The sequence below is a fragment of the Anopheles bellator genome, chromosome 1, assembly GCF_943735745.2.
Source record: "Anopheles bellator chromosome 1, idAnoBellAS_SP24_06.2, whole genome shotgun sequence".
Classification (NCBI taxonomy): domain Eukaryota; kingdom Metazoa; phylum Arthropoda; class Insecta; order Diptera; family Culicidae; genus Anopheles; species Anopheles bellator.
In genome coordinates, this window is record NC_071285.1 from 32,503,090 (window position 1) to 32,519,375 (window position 16,286).

Sequence of the window (16,286 nt, forward strand, 5' to 3'; positions counted from 1 at the left end):
AAAAGGTTGTGAATTGCAATTCAAATAAGGTTGAATGGTTACTATTGGGCGTTTGGTGTATTGGTCGATGTTGCATTGTGTTTGGTGCCGGGTTTGACTTGCTATTATGGTTTTGTGTTTTGAAGCAGATTCCTGAATGTGGATGATTTAAAGGCCAATAGGTGCAATAGGTTGCCAGTGTAAGTAGTTTCTTCAGTGATTACTAGCTTTCCAGTGCCACCATACTTTTCGTTAAAAATGCTGTTTTTTTCTTGATGAAACAACATCTGTTTCTTTTTCATATTAATATTAATAATGCTATATAATATTCACTCAGGGCCGTGAACACTCGTCGCTGTCAACACAGCTTGCCAGGGTTCGAATCCCGGGACCAGTTGCGACTCAACTGGCGCGGGGCTAACAACCCAGTCCGTAAAAATTACGAATTGTTACGAATAATAGCACCAGAGATCAACAATGTCTCTGGTGCCATGCCCAAGACCGCACAGCGGTTGTAGCGCCAAAGAAGAAGAAGAAGAGGATCCTGGCCCCCTGTTTGCCAGATAGGACTGGCTGGGGGGGAAGAAACAGGATGTTTCCCACATCGGGAAATTTATAAAAAATATAATATTTACTGTTGATGGTATTTGCTTTCTCAAGTTAATCGATGCATATAATACGACGCACATCCCAAAACACTTAGGTTACAACCTTTCCAGTCGATTGTTTTGCTTTCGGGCGCTTTGGACGAGGTTCACCAGGTTCACTCAAATGACGATCGTTTTGGCGAAAAGTGATGGATCCATGTTCCATCTTTCATCCATTGTCACATATAGAAGCAAAGAAACCCCTTTTTGTTACGTTTGAAAATGGCCAAACAATGCTCACAATCATCAACACGTTTTTAGTTTTGATCAACAGCGAGCAAACGTGGCAGCCAATTTGAAAAGTGCTTTCTCATAGTCAAATGTCCGTGCAATTATAAAACCAACACGTTCTTTTCATATCCGAAGTCAGCTAATAAACGCAACATCACTTTTCGATCATTCAACACGATTTTGTTGTTTTTTATATATGGTGTTAAAATTTCAACAATTTACTTACTTACTTACTTAATCCGGTTACAACCGCCGAGCGGTCTTTACCTGCTCATCCTGCTCATTCAACAATTTACATTTGAAAATTAACCGAAAAAGCGATGAATGAATAAGACTAGTGCCATTTATGTGCTAGGCTCGGGACTTTTCAGCACATGTGTTAGTACCAGCTGCGTCAGTTTCGAGCGATTTAATGTGGGACCAGAGGGAGATTCTTATTGGTTTACACTGGATTAGTTTAATCTCTTTCAGCGGCATCTTAAACGCTAATGCATCCATACTCCAGGACAGAGTGGATCGTAGTTTTGTATAATCTTATCAGGTCCTGTGGATGTGCGTCGTACCAGAACCCGAAAATTCTGCGCATAAAAGAAATCCGTTTGACACAAAAGAAGAAAAAAATAGATACGAAATGTGCGTGTCGCATGGTAGTTTGGTATTAAACCATACGTATAGGTACCGAAAAGATTCTACTAATTTTGTTAGTATAAACTTGTAAACTACTACACTCAGCGACGGAAGGTGGATGATGATAAGAAAAAAAACATTTATTATATGTTTAATTTTTTCATTTGAATTTGGATGTTTGGATGTTGATCATAATTTAAAATAATAATGTAGTGTACATATTTTTGAAACGCGCGCGCATCCACTTTTCCACTTTCCAACTGTCCACTTTTAGTTGAAGCAAACACTCAACAATAGAACGACTCTCGCTGCACTCGTGCTATCGTGAGACAGGTGCATCAAATTCGTCCATTGATGATTATTTTAATGCTACCGTAAATGTCCTAGATAAATGTAATTTCGGCCGTTCTTGGTAGTGGTACCCTAACGCTACAATAGTTCTAGGGAAACGGCTACACTAAAAGAACTGGAGATTTTACGGGGGCAAACCGGAGAGTGGTTCCGTATGCGTTTTCTCCTTATGGAAATGGCTGGATACCGTTGTATGCATGGATTAGAGACAGACAGAGCGTTCCAGAGGGCCTTGCGACGATGCCACCACTTCGTACCATTTTTTAAAATTGTTCTTTTAAATATAAATATCATAACGATAACTATCTCGCCTATCTCAAACCTATGTTGGGGAAAGAGGCGGGTCTCATCATCATCATCATCAATTTTACCTTTCCGTTGTATGGGAAAAGAACGAATCGGTGTTTTCATATCCACTTTGTTATACTCGTATTACCTGTGGCATTGTCATGAAAGGAGTATATCATCATTTTAATTTACGTTGTTGATGGCCTTTTAAAGCCCGGTCCACACGCTATGGTAATCGCTGCGCAGACACATCGTAGCGATGCATCGTAGCGTGTGGACCAGCCTTAACGAATGTTGCTCATCCATGAGTCTTCCATCCACACGAGCCGTAAATAAACGACCTGACATTTCAGTCTATATAGATAAAAGAAAGTCACAGAATGTTGGAATGATTATAACTCAAGAAAGGCTGAACCGATTTGGCTGAAAATTGGTAGGGGGTATCTTAGAACTCAAGGAAGGCTTTTTATATTCCGACCGCGTCACAATGAAGCATCAATTGCATTTTATCATACTTGACGAGACAGACAGAGCGCGCAAACGCAAACAACTGTTGTCTTCTCTTTCTCGCTAATGCAGCGTCTCCTCCTTCCAAATAAAACTAGCCCCCCATTCCTTTCACACGGACGCGTGAAAGGGGGTGGGGGGCTATGGTTTTCCCTTCTCGAGAAAGGCCAGACAGAGAGCGTCACTACGAGCAAAAGTTGAGCGAGTTTCAGCTTTCTCTCTCTTTCGTATGTTCTCGCGAGTCTCTCTCTCTCATTCTCGCGAAACGTTGGAGCTTTCGATTGTTACTTAGCTGTCATTTTTGTCAACTGTCAAAACCTATTGAAACAATCCGCGAACACAGCGTAGTGTCCTAATACCGGACAGTGAATAAAAAACATCTTACAACCCCTTAAGACGGTCTTAAGGCGATCAAGACGGTCGAATTTTTCCCAACGAAGCCGTAGTGCAAGAAGGATTCGAAACATTGCGAATAAAATGACTGAAGAAGAACATACCTAATTGCCCGTGAAACGGCTCGGTTGGCAACGCGAAATCGGCAAGCGGAAAATAGAAATCAACAAGTAGATCATTTTCGACAAGATGCTGAAATGTCCGCTCAGCGGTTGTTCCCAAAGAAGAAGCTGATTTGTATCGAGCAGCATATCGATACGATTGCATCGCTAAGTACAGCGAGCATAAGAGAGTTCGCATTGGGTCAATGAACGCTCATTATGATAAATGTGATGCGTTGAAAATTTCCGGAGAGACAACCGGATTGTGCTGCCTAAGTGGAAAACTTAAATTGCCATTGTTATCCCCGCCACCAAAACCTTTACTTTCATTGTTTTGTGGCGAAACACCCGAATCACATCATTTTCTTGAAAACATTCGACATTACAATGGCTGTTTCCAAATAACGCCATTTGGGTCAAAGATTATCAAAGAACGAGGATTTTATCCGACATTCAAGGTATTTATTTATTTATTTTTATTTATTTATTTATTATTCCGATACAGGCAATGGGCACAAATTGCTTAGTTGCCAAAATTATGATTAAAGACCTAGCCTAACCTGAGCTAACCTAAGCAAACATACAAATTGACAAAAGTCCTAACAAACTGTCCAACGGCGAAACGCAGAGAAAAGTACGTAACCAGACATTAAAAGGAGACGAAGTCGAGGATGTTGCGACACTGACGGAGAGACATGTTGTAATTAATCTGGGACGAACACAGGTTGTAGGTTCGGCACATAGACAATAGAGGATCATTGTAACAGGCAACGGTGCTGCGGGAAACAATTTTTAACTCTATATTATATCTTCGTCTCATGTAACGAGCCGGTACATATAATTGAAGTTGTGACAAGACTTATTCCGTATATTTCCGTTATACTAAGACTTATTCCGTAGCGAGAATCGAAACCCCACCCGGATACGTGACAACCGGTTCCGGGATTCGAACCCACGCCAGCTGCGTTGACAGCGACGGGCGTTACCGACTGCTCTATCAGCGTGGGTCTGCACAAATTGTACAAACCTATAACCCTTAAATTGGAGTTGATAAACAGCAAAATTGAAAAAATACCATAATGTAGTGTATGCAAAAATTTCTTCGCCAAACTTGTTTCCAAATAACCTTCGAGTTTGATCTTAGTGATGGTAAGTACTTCAACTAAACAAAATGAAGAACCAATTATCCTACATCTAAGTAAAAAACGTAATAATAAGTATCATCCGGTACAGTGTTATTTTCGAATCAGAGTTGGACTACGTGAAACTTCACTCCGAACTACTATGCCTACCAGTAGATCGATGAGCTCGATGTTTACTGTATAATTTAAGCTTGTCCCTTGAAGCAATCAACCTTGTTACCTAGCAATCATCGGACCATAACGAGTGCAAAATTATGTAAGACTTACAAAAGTTATGTAATTAATGTAGAGAATGACTTGATGACTGGATGATTGATATACCCATTTTATTATTCATCAGGGTATTGTCCGGTTAAATTCGATTCAAGGATATATTGTGTCGTTTTAGAAAATCCGGAAAGATGAAACATTTTTCTTCACATATTTACGCAAACACGAGGTACGATATCGAAAGTTTCAACATTTCTACACTAGATTCGAGAATTTGACTAAATGCCCATAGTCAGGCTACAGCCCTGGTAGTTAAATTGTGGTTAGTGCATTGGTTGTTGGTCCGTAATCCTTCCTGAGAAGTATCGGTGGCACGACATAGCATGAGAAAGCTTCTGGGCCTCGGAAGCAAAAAGCAACAGAGTCATCCAACTTCGTACCGAATATGGGAGTACTTGGAACTTCCCGAGATTCTTTCGACTACAAAGAGACATAGATTCTCTCACGTAGAGGAGAAAAAAGAGAGCGACGCGGTTTAAGTTGGCCTGAATCCACGAGGATTCCTTTGTTCAAGTACCAGAGAGACTTTGCCGACCATTGATAACCGAATACAGCACGGAACGACACGACTTGGCAGCTAGGACACTCTCTCTTCGAAATGAGCTTTTACCGGGAGCAATGAGCTTAACCCGCTAGCAAACGCTGAAGAAGACACTTTCACTAGTTCTCTTGAAAACACTCTCGCAAAACCCAGTTTATCCGGGGGAGTCACATAAAAGCTCATGTACCCGGTTGCTGGAAGTTTAGTTGAACATCGCTCCTGCTACCAAACGGACAAGCGTTAGTGTGCCGAAGCTCCCTGCCGAGAGCCGTCTCGCCAGCTGCACTCGGTATTTAACAGCCACGAGTTGATAACGGGCTAAGCGAAGGTCCGCATTGTGTCGCATGAAAAACGGTAACTAATCGTAGCGAAAGGAATTGATTGAACTCGAAACAAGACGCCCAAAGAAAAGCGAATCGACAGTGTTTAATCATATCCGTTTAACCATGATTTGGCGTTTTCCGCTGCTTTGGGTACTACTTTGGTAGTGTGTGTTTTTACATTACTTCTACTCTCCGATGCGGACGCTTCATTTATGCGTAAAAAATCTGCGTTTAGTCAGCAAGCTTACCAGCATTAACAGCTCCATCCGGGCGTCCGGGTTGAGTTTAGTTTAACGTTCGTTGTGAGCGGGACTGTTTTGTGCCATGTTGTTTCTTGCCCTCTGCTGCGTATGTTGTACTTAACCGTGTTCTTACGATTAGTTTATCTTCGCAAAGCTGGTTTAGCTGGTAAAAGTTGTTTGCGAGCGACTGAAAGTTCATCAAGCAAAAAAGTTAAGATAAACGAAAACAAAAAAACCTCAAATCTCCCTGATAAACTTCTCAACGTTGCGAACTGCACGAAGGAGTTACTAAAATTTTCAAAACTTTGGCAACTGCAGATCCTTGGAGGCTGGCTTTACTAGATGCTGTACGCTGCGGCGTTCTTGTTGATTGCTCGAATCCTGTGCCAAAAAACCTTCAGCCTCCTTCTGTCGGGTGGATATTGGAGTGCATTCCTTTGTGTGAGGAGTACGCGATATCTAATTTTGTGCCTTTGTGTATTCCTACACTGCCGGTTGGTGTGAAGTTCTCGTTGCTTCTGTTGTTTAGTGCGGAGGTTGTCGATTGGTAGAAGTCGTGTGATATTCATAGACGATATATGTTACTGAAGAACATAAACGAACGAAGGGAAAAAATAGAAATTGAACCATTGAATCGTAGCGTGTTATTTTGTGCCTATAGTTATTTGCTAACCTGCCCTGGAATCGATCTAGTTTCACGCGCCTCGAAGCAGTAAAAGCTATTTGCGGTTGGGCTTCTGTGAGTTTTCTTGCTGGTTCTGGTGAAAGACTTTCATTTTCGCGCTGATCTCACGAGAGTGTTAGTTGGTGTTGGAGGTAGTGCTGTTGGCTCTGGTCGATGCGTTACTTTTAATGCGCCTCATATGTTCGTGGTCGATAGGCTGAATACAGGATTAAGCTTACGTTCCCAGCTGCTGAGCAAACCTGGTGTCTTGCTGTCGTCTTGCATCCCTAAAGTAGTGTCTGCTAACGATATTACCTTGCAATACATGCCCGTGCAATTGTGCATGTTTATAGCATATTGATTTTGCGGCAAATTGTTTTTATGTGGTAAATTTACCTGAACGGCCCACCTACATTCAAAAGTATTTGCAAACCAAAGTTTTGTTCGGGTGAACGTTTAGACATAGACGTAGTATAAATCCGCCATCACGACGACTTTCAACGGAGGAAAAAAGCTTGGCCACATCACACTGATAAACGGAAAAATGCCTGAAGAGAGCGCCGTCATAGTGGAAGGTAGGCCAGTGCACCCCTTTCTAAGAGTGGGTTGAGCTGAAAGTTGTGCCGAATGTCGTCCACTTACATTATATTTACACTACCTCTGTACCTGTAGTCTTGTTCACTATTCTTACTAGACTGCATTTGATTCTCGTTGGAGTCTCGATGCAATACAGCCCTAGTGATGGAAGTGAAGGCATGAACTATTTAGTTAAATCCACTGTATTTTAACCCCTATTCCGGGTTTGCAAGCACAGTGTTATGTAAATGTTCTGAAATATTCTTCTTCATTTCCTCGTATCTGCTTAAACATTTTGTGTATATTTTGTTTCGTAGTCGAATTCCAACCTAGCGAACCTTTTGTACTTTAACTTATTTCAATAGGTGTCAAATTATAAAATCCATTACTAATGGAGCAACTTATAAACGAACGAAATCATGCAAAGTCTGTGATACATTGGAAACTGGCTGATTCCTAGAAGTATTCCTACTCGTGATATTATAGACTTCACTAGGTCAGAAGGAAATTATGCTATTTCCGTACATTTCCCTCCTTTTGCGTTTCGGTTGTATGTGAAGTTTACATCTGTCAACTTCTATCGCAGTCTGTAACACTACACTTCGTCAGTTCGTCAGTCATCTTCTTCGAGCAGCAGCAGCCCATCATGTTTGAAGCTGCAGACAATGCAACAGGAAGCGACAAACTTCATTCCAGCGTATACTAGCCCGTCCACCACAGCACGTTGCAGTAGGCGGTGCAGTAGATACTGTATCCAACTAAACGAGATAGAGTCTTTCTATAACGGGAGAACACTTCATCAAATACATCATGTCAAGTAGGATAGAAGGATCTATCACATGTAGAGTGCCGGCTGAGTGAAAGTGGCACTACAAAAAGGGTTAATTTTTTTCTTTTAGAAGTGGTCGCGTTGTGCAGATAATAGTGGAGCACGAAAAGAGGAATGCTACGAGTGAAGTTGATTGATGAAAACATTGTTCACCCACCGTAGAAAAATGAGGCCTTCAATGCGTTGGTCCCAAAAAATGGTCTAACAAAAACTGAAACGAAAATCGTCATTTTGTCTTATTAAGTTTTCCACCAGTGACTTTTTCTAAAAAAAATCGTACATTCAAATGGCGTACTTCGCAACGCTCTCTGATTGGTAGTTTTCGACTTCAAATAGTACAGCGATGTACATTGAACATCAAGTTTTGTGAAAAATCTTCGATGATTTTGTGGTACAGTCGATGCGTCGTCGATGTTGATGTGTTTTAAGAAGTAAATTAAAATATAATTTGGTCATTTTGTCATCCGGGCTATTTATCACAGGTTTTTTGACAAATGATCACCAGCAAGCTGACCTACTTCAATTTGAAAGGTTATTTTTTAGCTGCTCTAACCAGAAGACTTTTTGGAGCGTCGGGTTGACCATCCGCATTGGAGTTATTTGGTCTATGCTTCTCAGCGGAGCAGGTCAAGGCTCTGCTTTCAACTCTGAGTAGTATGTTTATTCAAAATTGAGTGTGATTCTGGCTTTCGTAATTGGCGATGGGCCAAGGATGTCACCTTACTATGAAGGCCGTGGAAGGCGTTTCTAGATACTGATTTATCTCTTGGTTGCATTTGATTGGTTGATCAAGCAAAGATAGCAATTTTCTGCAAACTACAAGAACTTGCGGAACCTTTATACATATTCTACGTAAATAATCGGTTTTTTGCTCCTCTCCTTTTGTAATCTTCTATTGGAGCGAATGAATCCTAATGAATTTTTGAAAAACAAATGAAATGGGTCGCAACATTTGATCAAGGCATGTAGAACAAAAAAGCGTTCTGATGACAATGGAAAATTTTAAAAATTGTTCCATGCAAAAATGGTAATTTTAGTATTGGCCCTTTATCTAATCTTTGATCGTAATTTCACTCTGCATAACTAGTTTGCTTCACAAATATGTGACTACATGTGGCCAAGGTGTTCCACTAGAGCAAAACCCCCCATAAAAACTCTTTCGCGGGCCAAACCTTCCATAAGTAAAAGGCAAAACACGATCTGCACAATATGACTAATATTAAAACGAAAAATGGCGCTTAAAGTTGGCTTCTTTTTTGATAAGATTAAAAAATAAACAAGCGTAACATGATAGTTCACGTTTGATTTTTGGTTGTGAACTTAATGCATGTTCATTACGAATGCTTATGAAGGAGAAAATAGGCGCTTTCTATAATCAACAATTTCAAGTATTTGTAAGTTGGAATTTGAATAAACCAAATACCAAAAAACAATTATTGTTACGTTAGGAAAGCTTAAACGATTGGAAACAGGTTTTCCATTAAAGCATTGGCGAATTATTAAGACCAAAAGTTGCTGATGGCATAAAACCATATTCAATTCGGCGCCTTGACATTACGGTTCAATTAAAAGCGAGCTAGACCTGCGAATAGATTGCTGCAATTTATTATCATTTGCGCCATAAAATTTACTCTGGAATCACTTGAAATCTTTCTTTGGCTTTAAAGACGCTGTTTGGTGTTGCGCCGTTTGCAAAAATGAGGAAAATGTCTTGTAAAGGGCCAACTCAAAGCACACGAGGAAAGCTCTTATGATGGCTAGCTTCCACGTATACCGATTACACAGCACCCTCAGTGCATGTGTATTGGCAAAATTGTTGCCCGATCGCTCCATAGATATTCGGTTGGGCGATGGGAACAATACCAACAATATTGGACAATAGATATTGGATTTAGATGGATTGCTTGATGGAAAAGTTTACCCCACGTAAGGACTACGCTTGACATAGACTAGAATCATTCTTGCCTATTTCATCCATTGTTCGAGCAGAAATGAGATATGGAAATGTTCCAGATTTTATCTTGTCTTCTTTCTTCTCAATAACAACGTGAAATCTTCATAAGGTATAATGAAGGAAAATGAAAAAGGTATAGGAAAATGAAGGAAAACAGTATTATCCGTCGAGTACTGCAGGTTTTGCACGGAGACCTCCTTGAAAACAATTTCCATAAACATTGTATCTCCATAAAACATAAACTTTTGAAACTATTATCTAAGACATTATGTTGCGATTCTTTCGGCTGCGCTGCAATGATTAACTGACTCCAATGCGTAAGACATTGGTTCGTATCCTCCCCATTTATTAAAATAAATGCAAAACATTATACTTGGCAACAATCTTGGTTACCATAAATATAGTACATAAACCTTTCGTCTGGTTACAATAAATATAGTACACGTAGCAATAAAAAAATTAAACAGTTAGTTCTTCTATGTTTCTATCAATGACTAGTGAGACTTTGTTCACCCGTCGGTAATTACTCATGCCGGACCCACAGGTCAACCAGAGTGGTACTATAAAATTGTGGTCACTGTGAAGGATAGGGCAGCAATTAATTTACTGTCGCCAGTCAGTCGTGCATCTAGCTACGTCCATTATTTAGCAGTCTCACTGCATGGTTTGAACTGTGCCAGCCATTATCAATAAGCCATCGTGAACGCTCGCCTTTTTGTCACCAGTGACGTGTTCTGAATCAATCGGAACGAAGGCTTCGTGAGTTAGTGAAACTGTTGATAACGATGTATAACGAAAGCTAATGCTTATGGTAATGTGTACGCAAGACGGTAACTACACAGCTTTTTCATGAACGTATCGTTTATGTAATAGTGCTTGCAACGCGTTCACGCAACCATTTATGGGCAAGAGCACAACCGAAACCGAACAACCCTTAAACAAAGAACCGGAATCGAGCAGAAAATGTTCGCCTCGCGTGGCGTGGCAGCACTCACAATGGTTGCGCCTGAAATGTACGCCATCCCGCCGATTGTATTATAGAAAAAAGTTGTGGCTGTGTGATCCATCAAACTACCACACTTTCGAAACACACCAACGAACAACCCATTCGTCTTGCGGGTCGGGACGCAAGAAGTTTTCCATTCATCATCAACAGCATACCGGGGCACTTCCGCTGCCTATGGAAACTTCCGGTTGCCAGTGAGACGTAGAAAACTCATTTTTGTTTACTTATTTTGTAGCTACAGTGAACTGTGTACGATGCTCTAACAGAAGGAACTGAGAGGTAGTAAATCCTTTTGAACAGCAACATTTGTAAACGGTGAACCGAACGATGGAAACTGCCCGTGATATTGGGGAAGCAATGAGAAATTTCGACATTGTAATTGTAGAAGGTTAGATGATTTATGATTTATGTTCAATATCAAATTTCGTTTTCAAAGGATATACTGCTCTTGAAAGACTGATTGGCTAGTTCATCTTAGAGCACGAAGCAGAATGCAAGCGCATCAGCACTGAAGATTGTATATAGAAAGTGGTTTATAATTTCGCCTGGCTGTAAGAATAAACTGAAATTTGAACTTACTAAATTGAGAATTGTTAAGCTCAAGCACAGCCCTTGTAAAAATACCCCAGGAAATTTGTAACAGACTTCAAAACATTAAGAGCAAACTGCTAACTGCACCACACAAACTGCCGGCATTAAGTCCAAGCTAATAAATTGGGATAATGAATTAGATTATGATTAATTAATTAATTATAATTAACAATCAAAAATATTTCATTGTACAATTGCAACTGCATGACTCGATAACGACAAGCTAGTTTATAAAAAAATATACCAAATTTTGTTCACAGTATGCGTCAAATTATTTTCTGTTTCTGGCGCTTTATTTTGTGTGTTGCCCTTTCAGCATAGTTTTTCTTAACAAATTCTTCCGTAACGTCTCGCCGGATATAGCAAATGGGAGCAATCTTTTGTCCTGATCTGCACGAGGAGGAATAATCATTCAACATAGTTGAATGAAAGTAGGTGTACAGACGAATCAATTTTGTTATTAAAATAAGACAAGCAAGTTAACAAGCAAGTGATTGTCCGTATTTATTGATAAAATAAATCAAATACAAAATGAAACGCTCATTTTTTCTCCACAAATGGATATCAACACGTTTCAGGAAAAAACAGCAATGGTGATGGCGATGCAAATTTTTAATCCGTATATCTTTGCATTTGCAAACGACAATATTTAGCTGTAAGAATTTGAAACACTAGAATTGCTTATACCTAATTCTCAACATCTACCATTAGGTAGTATTTCTGTCGGTTATCATCGAACTATTTTAGTTTTTAGATGTTGCAGAATTGATTTTCATCATGGTGAATAATCTGTCTTAGAAAGGGGCTTATTTTACTGCGATGGCACTTTTACGCTGTGCCAGTGCCAATGATTGATGCGTTAACAAATTGTGATGCTCGGCACTTCGCTACGAACGTAGGCCGTATTCACTTCACTCACAACTAACCATAAATAAGATAAATATCAATAAAATTGATGTATATTTTATAACATTGATCAATATTATAATGAATCTGTGAGAGGGCATTTTTAATGAATATTCATCGAAGAAAAGTCATTTAAATTAGTAAGCCTGATTTGAAAATGACAATTGAAATTGCGGTGAAAAAAAGCACGCTCATCACTGCTTAGCTTTTAATAAATATTTCTCAATTATGCATGTTATTAACGTTGCTTTTCATTTAACATCCCATTGTTGTAGTTCCACACTGGTTCCGCTCCTGGCTCTAATAAGGTCCTGGTAATACTGGCTTCCGTATAACAATCAGCTCGTCAGACAAGAATTGTTTCCAACGTAGTACAATCCCACTAGAGTCTTTTAAAATGATGATTTCGTTAAAGCGATGATCTTGTCAATTTTCCTCATCACTTTTACTTTTAGTTTCTTTATCATTGGTTAAGGTATGAAGGTTGAGGCCCTAACGTATTAGTACTGACTAATTGAAACTAAATCGTCTTCTTCTTATCCGTCTGCAACCGCTGAGCGGTTTTAGCCTGCAGCAGATAAAATATCAATATCTGTTGGTTTCTGTATCGGTGTGTGTTACGAGGGGGTGTTTTGCCCTGCGCCAACCCCCCTTACACGCTGGTATCCGGTATTGAAACCCTTTGGCCAGGTATGTGACAACCAGTCCCGGGATTCGAACCCATGGCTAGCTGCGTGACATTGACAAACGTTATCAACTGCTCTATCACCGGTGGGGGAATCAAGGATCAATCGCCTTGAGAAATGAGTTTGCTTGAGTTTGCTGATGACACCGTTTATAACCACCGAATGCACGAATTGAGTGACGTAACGAACTATAACAACCTTCTTAGACGGTAATATCATTTTAATTGCAGCCTCATTTGCTTATGGTACGAACCATCGAACACTCTCGATATAGTTCATCACTATCATTATTACGCAGGGGTGAAGTTGCCGTTCTACCAAATGGTACACTTACCTTTACTGATTGGGTGAGGAAACTGTTGTGTAACTGTTATACCTTAAGCTAGCACCTAAGCCAGTACTAATTGCTACATAGAATTGCTTCTATCTATTATTGATTAGGGTTGAATGATACGTGCAACGAATTCAAAGAACACTTATTGGCCCAAGGTTTATATATTGTAGAATAATGTATTTTGTGTATCCAGTAAATGCAACGTGTATTTGGTATACGAAAATGGAGATAGAGAAGAAATGTATGGTGGGTGTTTTACTCATTTGCATGGTGCATTAGCAAGTTTTGCATGCACATATTTGTGAAATGGTGTCATATTTTTAATCCGGCTAAGACTTAGTTTCATCTATCTGATTTATTCCATTCGACGTTGTTTCGCAGGTGTGTAACTCATAGTAAAAATCGTAATTCAAAAATGATGTCAACTTTACATGAATATATTATATATTTGTTTCGAAAAAAAATCAACACAATCCTTTACTATCGAAACAATTCTCTTACCGGGTCTGAAACATAAAATATGTAACAAGATTTCAAGAGATTCTTATTATTGATCTTCGATTATCGTGGTGTGGTGCGTTGTGATCCCCTTCCAATCGAACAAACTGTCAACAAAGAATACTATTTACCGATTTTGTTCTGATGCTGTGTGCCAATGCTGTGCGTCAAAAAGACCCGATTAGTGGAGAGACAATTCTTGGCTTTCGCTTCACGAGGAAGTTTCTGCACCATATTTTTATGATCATGCGGATGATCTATGGACGAACCATTTTTTTTTTTAAATATTGAATAAATATTATCCCTTATATACCTTATAATATTATAATTATTGGGTCAGCTTGTCTTCTGATCGCTACAGTCCTATCTTAAGTCAGCTTATAAAGATGATAAATTAGTTACCTTTGTTGCTCTTATTTCTAGTTTTGCGCTATAGATAAAAAGGTTGAATCTGTTGTTATGAAATCAAATTAAAGAAAAAAACCATTTAGAAGTAGTCAATTCCAAAAAAGATGTAATCATAAACCAAACCCAGCAGTATGAACAAAATACAATACACACGAATACGCCGTCGATTGTTAGTGTAAGGTATAAATTTACTTTTTGCACTTATTCGAGCCATGCTTTGTTGCACTTGCTTTCTAGAAATAAACCCTTCTATTCAGGCAGAAATGTATATGATGTTCTCAACACAAATTCACAAAATTTGCAAAATTCTATTTCTACTTCAGTGGTCACTTTAGTTTTCTAAAACAGTCTAAACAGTATCAAACAACATTCTACTTACTAATTCACCCCATTCATCTGATATACTTGTATATTTGTTGTAGCATGAACCTATTGTTTTGGAACATAAATGATTCCCGGTAGGTTAAAACAGCCCTTTATCTCTTTACGAATTCACCTCGAACTTCTTTATGTCCTATCAACTCAGACGTCTAAAAGCACTACACAAAACAAGATCTACAAAATTTTTATTAGAATTACTAACAATCTTCCCTTTTTTGCAAACTCGTCTCATTTTTTAGATGTAAAAATGAAAAACAATCTCTTACTCTATGGTAAGTGGTGGTAAAAACGAAATAGAGAACCAAAGAGACTAAAAAAGAGTGAGAGAAAGGAGAGAAAGGTCTAGTGGACGACCGTCGTTTGTAACATGGCACAGCGAAATGCGTGGCAGTGGTAGAATCACTAATCCATCTTCGAGGAACGCGTTTGGTTTAAAAATTGTTAAAATTAACCTTTCATTATCTTCTCTTCTTTTCTCTCATATACCTCGATACGATTGGATATTCATTACTCATACTGTAAAATCGTACTATATGCGATGTCGTGTGTATGTGTACATTTGCATGGATTGGTTGGCAAATCGATGAAAACACAATGACCTGCCTAAACCACAAAACACCACATCCTCATCATCATCTTGCTGCGTTACTATTGTGCATCCACTGTGGCCCCGCCGGCCGTTCCCTTGGCCACTCTTGAAACAACTTTATGCTCGATCTTAACAACCTGCAGGGAGTACGTAGTCATATATTTTTAACAGTTCCGATAGTCGATATTGGGTAGAAATACCCACTTTCCAAGAACTTGATTATCCTTGTTTTTCCGTTTATTTTTTCATCCTATTTTCTTTTGTTTCTAATTGATCCTCATGCCCTCAAGTGTCACCCTGTTCTTTCGTAAGTCAATGTCAAGGACATGTGAGTGGATTTTCGAATGGGCCGATTTTTGTCATCTTGACGATGATTCGATCGACGATAATTCGTCTTGACGATCGAAAATAAATGAATTTCTAATCTGAAATACCTTCTGAGCACTTCGTGGACGTGGCGACGATGATCTAAAACACGTCCAAGCAAAATAGCTGTCAAAAATTGACCGATTTCTCAAAATGACCGAACTTGTCACCACAAGGGAGTGGCGTGGGTAGCGATATAACACCACAAAAAATCGAAGATCGAATATACGTAACGCGCGGAAATTCAAATGTCGCGATACTTTTTGAACACACCTCGAACACTCTGACATAGACAAATGGTTACATTTACGCAAATAGTCGAGGAGTCGCCAGCAGGACCTTGGATTTACAAAAGATCAACTTGTCATTGAAACACGATGAGAGGATGGACTCATCAAACCGCGTCTCGGTTACAGCGATCACAACCCATGTATACTCAGCAGCATACTCAGCTTTTGATAGAAACAGTGTAGTTGCGTGTATGTGGGAACGGTGAGTCAATTAGGTGGTTCGTAAGTCGTTCTTTTCGTTCCGATAGACCGGACGTGTCTAAAGGAGGAGTAACATACTGCGGTGAAATTTTTCTTGTTCTACCGCTGGATTACGAAACTGTGTTAATCCCAAGGATGATGACATCAGTTGCGACCCGTCAACGGACCTACGCCGAGCCTCAAATTCGCGGAAAATAACTCCACATGGCCATGTGCTAGGAAGGAGGTCAACGTCCTTGAGTGACGGTAGAATCTCGACTTTGAAGGACACGTAACAGAGTTTCGTTCTGTCGCGAGGCGAGTCAATCTTAAGTCGGTGGAAAACAGATCTAACGACCAGTAGTAAAATTAAGCTGTATTTTTAT

General features: G+C 39.5%; 1 protein-coding gene across 1 annotated transcript in view; it reads left to right on the top strand.

Moving 5' to 3' along the window:
* Positions 1 to 16,286, top strand: part of LOC131215443 (band 7 protein AGAP004871) — a 29,170-nt gene that overhangs the window by 5,977 nt on the left and 6,907 nt on the right. The gene's annotated exons all lie outside the window — the stretch shown is intronic.